Here is an 11,057-nt window from a genome sequence, read left to right as displayed (position 1 = left end):
CACACACACACACACACATATACACATATTGTTTATTCTAAAATTGATACCTTTGGTTTACATATGTTTGTACTTGTGTTTTCTTGTTTCATGCTACTGTATACAACACCGTGCTACTCTTATAAACGTAATGTTTTGCCCAATAAATATTTTCTGTTTTACTGTAACATTATTTTGTTTTTTACAGTGCACTTTTCAATTCCTCTCAGCAGATTACTTTCTCTCTAGAACATTGTAAATGTAGCTATAAGCCTATGAAAGACAAAAGAGCTTTAGATTTAGAACAACAGTGTGTACATGGTATATCCACAAATGTACTGTTATGAAAAAAGTGTTTGCCATTTGATGCAAATGCTTCATTTTGAGATGTGTTCATGGTTTTTTGAATGCAGTGTTTCATTTTGAAGGAGATGTGAGGCATTTGGCATTTTGTGTGTGCAGTTTTAGGAATTGTGTGTAGAGTTTTGAAAAAAAGGAGACAGCAGTTGGAAAAAACTGTAATATCAAAAAGTTATGCACTAAAGCTTTAAAGAAAAACAAACAAACAAAAATGTTTTTTCTCCTACCCAGGAGTGTAGTGGGGAAGGGCCAGACCTTACTTTGCAGCGCTGTGGAGATAGGTCTGGCAAGCAAGACGTTGATGGTGGATGTTATCACAAGAGACTGTACATACATTTTTCATGACTCAATTTGCAACCCTCCTTATCTCCTCTATTACTATAGCACATTCATGCTCCAATACTAATACCAACTTTATATAAGCATTGATGCCCTGCACAGTTGGTAGAAATGTGTATTGGGTCACTAAAATGATTTAATATAACACCATATGCAAACCATACAGGGGCCCCGCAATGTTTTTATACAGCGCCACCAGTGGTAAAAAACCTGACACAGTGTCCCTTTAATTTTATTTTTAAATTAAATAATTATAATATTAAAGTTCCACTCATCAGGTGACTATAATAAATCCAAATGAATGATGATGGCTGGATGTGTGAATAAGAAACAGTTTGCTAACAAGTGTTCCATATCCACTTACCTGAACATTGTGAATGCCACCACCAATTGGCATAATTAAAATTAGGTATAGCCTTTCATTTCAACCACAGAACTAGAGACTTGTCACAAGTGTTAAAATAAAGCAATGACGTTTGGGGGACTCATACCAATAAAACACAGGTACAAATTAATGTGTGTGTGTGTGTGTGTGTGTGTGTGTGTGTGTGTGTGTGTGTGTGTGTGTGTGTGTGTCACTTTCTGAAAGTGATTTTCTGCCTGGATGGTTGTTTCCCAAATGCTGGCGATGTCCTGTAATCCTGCAGGGTGCTCCAAGGGCTCCAGTGTCATACTCACTGCTAATCAAAGCCATTCATCAGCACCTCCTCAAAGACTCTCACACACGCATACTGTACACAAGATAGCCCTTAAGATGTTCAAATGCAATTTTATGCACAGAAACACACTGACATTGCAAGCATACATAAAGACATGCATACATCTACAAATGTATGCATTCACACCCACACGTGTCCTCTGGAGGCTAAAATAATTAATGTCCCCCTTGGAACACAGCTTAGCTAATAGGTGGCAACAAAATAACTTCAGAAGATCTAGTGCAGGCCCCAAGGAAGTGCACCTGGCTTTAAAGCAAATTGAACACAGCAGCAGGTGGATTTGGAACTTCCAGCCCATCACATGATGCCATCTGGCCCAAAAATACTTTTTAGTCCTTTTTCAGACACTGTTAACGACACTGTGAAATGAGAATATCCTCTACACACACGCACACACACACTCAAAATTAACTTTTACAGGGTAGATTTACATTATTTTATATATTTAAGATAATTATTTACATACACAATAATTATTAAATACTGTAAGTATTACATTTTAGACTGACAAGTGTGTGAGAGCTTACCTTTAAATACTGGCTGTCAGTTGCAACTTGAACAGGCTGCTGAAGAACAAAACTGAATGCAACTTTGTAGAACTATGTACAGTCTGCTGAGCTGTTGCCAACAGTTGTCGTGGAGGATGGATTGCTGCAGGTGTCCATCCATTCCGTGTCAGTCCTGAGCGCACATCCATCAAACTAGAAAGGAGTGGCAACCCCATTCGATTTCTGGTGTCATCTTTAAGCAGTGTGACTTGAGAAAATGCTCTTTTAACGAGAGCATTGGATATGGGGAGAGTGAGCAATCATATTTCACCGTGTGCTAAATCGTGAAAGCAGTGGCTTCCTCCAGCATCTTTACTCCTTAGGCAACTGTTAGACCGGTGATCTGTTGGACACAACAATAGCGGGGCACAGGAGCTCCAGCTTCTGAAGAAACTCCATGTATGCAAGCAAACACATTTGGTACTGGACCAGGAGTTACTTTAATGAGTCTGTGCAGCGTGTCAAGACCACTTGCTTTTTCTCAGGTGGCATAGCGCTTTCCTCCAACTTCTGACTGAATGTTGTCCCCATGTCAGCATCAGCAGGTGAGAGGTGTTTACTGGAGGATTGTAGATCCAATCCCCTGAGTTGTTTTTAATTATTTATTTCACTCAGAAGTCGTGCTGCATAGCAGTGTTCAGAGCTTGCTGCCATACTGAAATGTAAAGTTAGGGTCTTCTTCATCAAGGATTCTGTCAATGCAATCTGCTGTCACTAACCAGCAGGTGAGACTTGGAGAAAGCAATTTCAAAGGGCATCCTCTGCTGTTAACTGTCCCATAAAGAGTTCGGTAGTCATTCTGACGCTTTGCCGAATGGGCAAACCAGTTGTAAGTCTTCCTGATCATATATTTTACATTGTTAGGGAGCTGCTGCATGGCTTTTTAAGCCCAGGAAATGGCATACACACCTAATCAACTGTAAATTAGGCTGCTTCTGTTTGAGCAGCGTATACACAGCATGTCTCCCTACCATGACGCTCACTCCATCTGTTGCTATGCCTACCATATCCGCTATATCCAACACATTAACTTGCAGAAAGTCAATGTAGCATCCACAATACCACTAGAATCAATGTCCAAAAGTTCGATCAGTCCCAGGTAAGTGCTCACAAACAGATACGGTAATGCTGGTTGTTTCATCCAAGGAAAGGGAGTAGGGTGAATGTCCTGTCGTAGTTCTTCTCTGAAATATTTGGTTCTGTGCATCTGGAATGCTGTGTTGTGACTGTTCCAGCGCTTGGAGAAAATTTCCCGGAAAATTTTGAATATTTTGGATAGTATGAAAGGTATGAATGATGAAAGTAATATTAAGAATGTCCTGATTGAGCTGAACGTTTTGATGTTTGAAGAAGATAGCATTCACATCAATGACTTAATTTGATGTATAAAAGCAACTGTTTCTGATACTGAAATAAAATGGATACACATCTACCTCCCTGAAAATAGCTCACAGCACGAGGAAGATCAGAAAAGTGTCATTGGTATCCAAAATATCTCTGCACCGAAGGAGGTTTTATGATTCTAATTCTGTCTTTGCTATATCAATAACTTTCAGGAGTAGTGACAGTTAATGAATGCCCCCTCCTTCCTGCATGACAGCACAACTAAACCTGCCGAATCCACCCAATGGAGCACTGCATGATGTGCATAGGAGGTGTTGTCGTTTTATTTGTTAAATGACCTTAATCATTGAGTTAAATGACGTTAATACCCATAAAAAAGCAAAGGGACTCAGACTGTCAATGGATTCATACTCTTCAGCTTCTCCTCTAATGACCATTAATCTTGCGAGACAGACTTCCTCCAGTTTTAGCTAAATTTAGAAGGTTCGGTAGTGGATGTCACTGACTGATTGTGCTTCTGCCCCACTGTTCCCCACAGACCAGACTATGGTTGGGTATCATTTGGGTTTTTTCCGATACTGGTGCCTAAACAGTGCCTGAACCGATCAACAATCAGTTGGTGTTATACCACAGTATGGGTGAACTCTCAATTCTGATTGGCTGCAAGGTGTCTACTAAAATTAGACCTAACCTAAAATGTCCTGAAAGATCTTCTCCAATTGATCTTATTCTAACAAATGTACCTCATAAATTACACAGCTGCTTCTGTATTTGCAAATGACAAATTGCAAATGACAGATGTGTGCAGTTAGACATGCACACATCTGACAGATTTGATGTTGTTTTCTGATGCACCATATGTCTATTAAAATGTGCAGTATGTGTCCTTTCCTGCTTGACTTTGTTCCTTGCGTTGTTACTTAGAAATAACTGTGGAAACACAAATGCATGGTGTTAATATTTAATGTCGGAAGCATATGAACATGCAGCGGTGCATACACTTCAGGACGATGCAGTGCATGTTTTATGAATCTGCAGATGCAGTACATACCAACCCCCTGAAGGATTTAAAGTTGTGCAGGAGAGAGAGAGAGAGAGAGAGAGAGAGAGAGAGATATCCTTCTGGGTTTCTTTCAGCACTTACCCACATGAAAAGAGCTTTTATTCCATAGAGACAGAGCAGTAGAGCCAGAGAGTAGAGAAAAAGTAGGAGAAAGATGATAGAAGTCGGCCGCTGTGTGTGTGGGGGATGGAGGAAACCCTGTGCAGAGTTAGCATCTTTCTGGCCAATGAGCTTCACTGACATTCTAACATCACATCACTATATCTGCAAGGAGAATAAAAGGCACAGAGCAATTTCCTTATAAGAGTGGGACTTGCAGGTAGCAGATACAGTTTGTGCAGGGAGGATTTTCAACTTGCTAAAACATACCTATGTGTCACAGTCCTCAAGCACCGATTGTCCTCTCCATCCTTTCTTTGAAGGCTACGAGCAGTTGCCGTGGCAGTTCCTGGATGGAAGGCTTGTCACCTCTCCTCCTTGAACTTGCTGACACACAAACACATAAACATGCACCATGAATCACCTCCAGAGCGGCCATCTGTCCATTTTACTCCACACTCTGTCAGCCCATCCTTTTTAAATGGCAGTGGGCCTGCTCAATGGCTGTTCCATCCAGAGAAGGTTTTTTCTATCTTAATGTGTGATCCTACAATAGACATGGCCATGGGCTTCCTGGTATTCCACTTGAGTCATTCATACCTAGAAACTGCCCAGTACAACCATAGCTGTATCATTAGCTACTGCACAACTCTGGAGCACCTACTGGTTCAGGGGCTTTGTCAAAGCCTCATTAAGTGGTATAGTGGGAGTAATACTCATATACCTCATTAACCCACAGTTCCCCAGTCACTGCAGAGTGCAGTAATATTTATAAGCTTAGTTCTTCATCATCCAGGTAACTGCAACACCACAGGGTAAGAGTGTTCTAGTCTGCTGTATTGTCAAAGTAAAATTTCTTACATTCTGAAAGTGGAACATTTAAATCAAGACTGAAATTTACTGTCTTAAAGGGTAATTTCGTTTTTCTTCAACCTGGACCCTATTTCCCATGCATTGGTGTCTAAGTTAAAAATAACAATACTTTTAGCATATTTCAACATATAAATGGGTAAATTAAGGGTTTATTTCAACCAAACCAGAGTGGTGATTGTTGGAACAGTGGTGAGAACTAACACAGCTTTTTATAGTTTTACTTTGTTTTGGCTGACTTTAAATGAAGTGTAATTAACGATGATAAAATAACTGTTTATTTAAATGGAGTCTGGTGGGTTTGGCTTGGGATCTTTCACAGTTTCATGCTATAGAAAAGGATCCTACTCTTAAACATCAATGTGGGAAAGAAAAGAAAACACAAAATGTAAACACAAAAAAGAAAACACAAAATGTAAATTTACAACTGCTGTCAAATTACATGATAAAAACTGTGGTATAAATATGTAGCCACAGTGAAAGTGTCACTTTTTGCCTACTTTCTGTAACAATGGCACTCTACTGAAAACTTTCTTTTGCACAAAGACTGTCTTTGTAGACCAATTTAATTTTTTTAAGAAGAGCCTGCTGTAGTACAAATACATATGTGATATGAAACAGGCACAACATATAATACAAAATTATCTATATATTTAAAAGCTAGTCTGTAGAGATGTTTATTGAGAAATTATGTCAAATCACACCAGTTTTGCTGCCCTAAGCTTCTCAGGCATCCAGTAAAAAACTAAGAGCATGGATGCCATAGTCCCAATCACCTCTGCACTTTTTTTTTTACTAGTCTTTGAACTTGCCAGAATGGATCTGCTTCAGGATCTGGAGCTACACACTGGCCCATAAAGAGTCAAAGCAGAAGTGATTAAGCTAATAGCCTACATAATGTGAACAGTGTAACTTACACAGTGGTTGTACAGTAGGTTAATGTAAGTATGCCTCAGTGATGTTGACATGTGCTATAGATTTCTGAATAATGTAATTGTACTACAGTGAATGGAAAAAGGACATTTTGGGGAGTGGGTAGGTACGTTCATATAGTTTGCTCCCAGAGCTGCAGGTTTAATATTGGTCCATTATCTTTGCTTCTCATCTATTCTCCCACTCTTCAGTCAAATTTAAACAGTTGCTGTGTTTGGTGCTGAAGTCAGTAGAGGCTTGTCGCGTTCCATGGTTCTGATTGCTTTCACAAGCCTAAAAGACTTTACAGTAGTGGCCCCTATCAATCTGTCTCCTCAACATTTATTTTATTTAGTTCAAATGTGTGATGTGTGAGGCGAATTATATTACACTGCACATTCAGTACAGTTTATCAGCCACCTGCTGAACAGTTAGTCTGCGTAAATTCTGTTGTTCTAATCTATGACTTCAATAAAATATGCTACGTCAGTTTCTTTGTTTTCAGCTGTCATCTGATTGCTGGTTTTAGAACCAATGTTGAAGTTTGACTTGGGTTGTCCAAAAGATTTACCATATGAAAACCATACTGGTCTGGCTTAACGCTCTTGGTTGTTTGTATTTCTTTAAACCAATCACATTCATGTTGGGCAGCGCTAAGCCCCGGATGCAGCGGCGGTGCCCTTAAAAAATCATAGTGGAGATAGCGAAAGGGGTAAGGCTTTTTCCCAGCACGGTACACCCATTAAGCCAAAAAATGGAGGCAGAGAGAGCGTCTCAATTCTGAAGCAATGAAGAAACGGCACTTTGTCTTGGACCCAAGCTTGGAGGAAGAAAAAGACAGTATGGGACAAATGGGGAATATTTTATATGCAGGTGCTATTCTTAAAGGTCCAATGGCATGAACATTTCACTTGATGAGGTTTTTTAACATTAATATGCGTTCCCCCAGCCTGTCCCCAGTCCCCCAGTGGCTAGAAATGGTGATAGGTGTAAACCGAGCCCTGGGTATCCTACTCTGCCTTTGAGAAAATGAAAGCACAGATGGGCCAATCTGGAATCTTGCTCCTTATGAGGTCATAAGGAGCAAGGTTAACTCCCCTTTCACTGCTTTAACCTGCCCAGAGAATTTGGCCCACCCATGGGAAAGAGACATCATGGCTTTCAAACAAGCAAAGTGGCAGTTGATCAAGGCCAAAAAGTATTTTTGATAATGCCTAAATTGGTAGCCAAATTGGCTGAAATTATCCATTCACTAAACTAATCTTGACCCTAGGAAGATTTATATGCAAATACTCTATATCAAACATTTCAATGTGCTTCCTTAGATTTCTACTGCAGAAAAAAACTAAAATAAGAGATACTTATATAGATAAATGAAGAGAAGACAATATTTTGAGATTAAGTAATTGACATTAAAAATCCACGTTAGGTTAGCTTGAACTTAACAATTGGCATGGATCATGCACAACAATTTATAATTTTCTAAAACATACAGTAACAAGTAGTAGTCTTAAAGGGTAGCTTTGTTTTAGTTTTTTAACCTGGACCCTATTTTCCTGTCTAAGTGACTGATGTGAACAACAATCTTTGAAATTGGTCCAGTATTAAGCGAGACCACTGCAGTGGGCAGCTGCGAAAGAAGCTACAATGTAGGTTTTTGGGCAATTGCACACCTTCAATTTATTTAAAGTGCTTGTTACACATGCTCAGAATATTGTTCCATGTGTGACAACATTATGGAAAGGATCCCTACAGAGGTTGACCTTTTTGTTAAAGAGTAAGATCATTTTTGTTTACCATGAAACTGTGAAAAATCATAATCACCAAACCCACCAGACTCCATTTAAATAAACAGTAATTTTATCATCGTAAAACACCGAAACAGAAACTAAATCAAAAGCCTTTTTGGTTCTTATTTTCACTGTTCCATCAATTACCGCTCTGGTTTGGTTGAAATAAACCCTTAAATTGTCTACCTTTATTCACCTGTATACATGGTACACGTATTGTTTATTTAAATGGAATCTGGTGAGTTTGGCGATAGTAATTTCAGAGCTGTTTCTGATTAAACAAAAAGGATCTTACTCTTTTTACAAAAAGGTCTATCTCTGTAGGAATCTTTTCCATAATGTTGTCTGACAATTAGAATAATAATCTGAGCCTGTCAGTGACAAAACAAACACATTTAGTGGGCGGAAATTGACGATGCACATTTGCCCGGGTTCGTGGCTGCCAATTAGCATTCTCCCTCAATACTGGACCAGTTTTGAAAATTTTTGTTCACATTAGTCACTTAGACACCAGTGCATGGTAAAATAGGGTCCCGGTTGAAAAAAAAAAACTTTTAAAAGGGGATGACAGCTTAGCTAAAAATCCATAATGCTGAATGCTATATCCCAGCTGGGCTTAGAAAATGTCTTTATTTGAATAAGTGATGCCACATTGAGCTTGAGAAAGCCAGGCCTTCTACTAAGGATTCAGAGCCCCCTGACAACAAGCGACTCTCAGACACACAAAAAAGGCCTTATTCAGCTTGGGCAACACTGTATTATTAACAACTTTTTGTTTCACTTATGAAGCTAGTACAGACACAGATGGGAGATGGAGAACACCAGGATTTTAGAATATGCTGGTGTTAAAGTAAAGATAAAATGATGCTATGCATTGAGAATAGAAAATGATTGCTCTGCCGTTTTGTCTTTTTTTTTTATTGGTATATTCAGATGCACTTGCTTTTTAAACGATTAAATATATGGAAAATGAACACCTACCTGCCGTAAGCATTTGAGCCTTCTATCTGATTTGCATGCCTGTATCCACAACCCTTGATCTACGACACAGATTGTCATGACATATTTCTCCTCCATGAGGTACATAAATAACACTGATGGAAGGGGTGATTGTGTTAGCTGGAGGTACAAGGTCCCCATGCCTAACCACCTCTGGAATGCACTGCAAAGCGGTCTTCGTCAAAAAATATAGCTACTCGTTAAATGACGTCGAAGCAGTCATTCCCAATCTCATTAATCACTGGCACTTGTAGCACCCGGTACGACACCTTGCTGACAAAGCATTTCTGGAAATATATAGCCCTCCAGGCTGAAGGGGGATTTCTCCATGCAACTGTCTTTCATTCATGTCTTCCATCAGTCTTCTAGATGTTCTCTGTACCCTTTCACCTACTCTTTTTTTTGTTTTTCTTACTTAGAACCACCTGTCCACCTGTTGTTCTGATCCTCTCCCACCCTTCTTTTACTTCCACCTTTAGCAGATTCTCTCCCTTTCTTAAAGTGGAAGTTATTTCCTATAACATAACTTCTGCTTACCGCCAGGTCAACAACACAACACAGTAATTGTAAGAAAGTAATTGTAAGAGTGATACCGATCTAAGTCTTGGAAAGGAATTGAATAAGTTTAATTCCCAAAGTGTTGAACTATTCCTTTAATAAAATATATGAATGCATCAAAAGTTGTGAACCCTATTCCCAACAAAAGGTGCAATCATTAACATTTCCTAGCCATGAGAGATTATGCCTCTTCTCTTCTTTTTCCATTCTTCCATCAGCTTTTCCTCTTCTTTCTCTTGTCCCTTTTTAAAAAAATATAAACTTGCTTCCTTACGTGCTCCCAAAGGCCTTACCAACCTTCTTACACCTCTGCTGGCGTTCCTGTCCTCCTTCCTTACACCTCCATCTTGCACATGTGCGAAGTTGCTAATTAATTGACTCAGGGGTTTCCTGGGGAGGACTTTTCTCCCCCACGCTGAAGATGAATAATGCAGCAGCATAGCATCTTTTTCTATTCCTTCCCATGTACCTGTCTTCCTATCATCCTCTCCCTCACACTTGTCTTTCCCCTCTGTTTTGTCCCTGTGTCAAACAACCATCCGCCCCTCTCCCTTTGTCGTCACTGTGGCGGAGGTGACTCATTGTGGCTGGTGTTGATCATGTAGCCTGAAACAATCTGTCTGGGTGAAGGTCATTTGATTGTCTCCGAGGGGAGGGAGAGGGGGGGAAGCCACCGAAGGGCTGTGGAGAAGGAGGAGAACTGAGTGATTGAAGAGTGGATAACCTCTGCTGGTTTCACAGCAGCATAAATCCATGATTCAGTCACGTGAATGACACTTAATAGATTGTCCCTCATCCAGAGGGGGTTCCTGAAAAAAGAGATACGTTGGAAAATACACAAATGGAAAGTGCACAGTATAAACATATGCTAGACAAAAAGCTGTTTTATGCATGCGTTATGTATTGTGTTTTAATTCGTTTTGTATATTTGCAAAAATCTAGTTTTGCCCACTGGGCTTGCATGCTGTAATGTATGCTTCCTACTCTAAGATTTATAATAGCTCCAAATCAAGATGCATTCTCCAAAATTATTAATGCAAACTAAACAAGAACAGGAAATATAGCTCCAAACTCCAAACTCTCTGTATCAGTTTCTCTTTACTTTCAGGTTTGACATCCTGTATACCCCTACTTTATAGAGTAAAAAGGCATCACACCTTTGCCTCCAAGCTCCTTAACATGATATTATCCCTGTATGGAGGATTTGTAGCAAAATCAGTTCCATTTCCCAAATGTAAAAAAAAAAAGGATTAAATAGAGTAACCTATAAAAAGGACCAAAATCACTCCCCAATAATTTTATTGGTGAAGAAGGTCAGATATATATTACTTTTATTGTTGCAATTTATCATCCCCTCTTTTGCTTGGTGCAGTGTTCAATCTGACTGAACCAGACCATCATTTGAAATTGAACTTTCTTGAGAAATAAATTCATTACAATGCAATTGTCGCAGTCTGTGGTATTGAGTTGGAGTTGC

Source organism: Perca flavescens, chromosome 18 (genome assembly GCF_004354835.1).
Source record: "Perca flavescens isolate YP-PL-M2 chromosome 18, PFLA_1.0, whole genome shotgun sequence".
NCBI lineage: Eukaryota > Metazoa > Chordata > Actinopteri > Perciformes > Percidae > Perca > Perca flavescens.
This window is presented reverse-complemented; position numbering follows the sequence as displayed.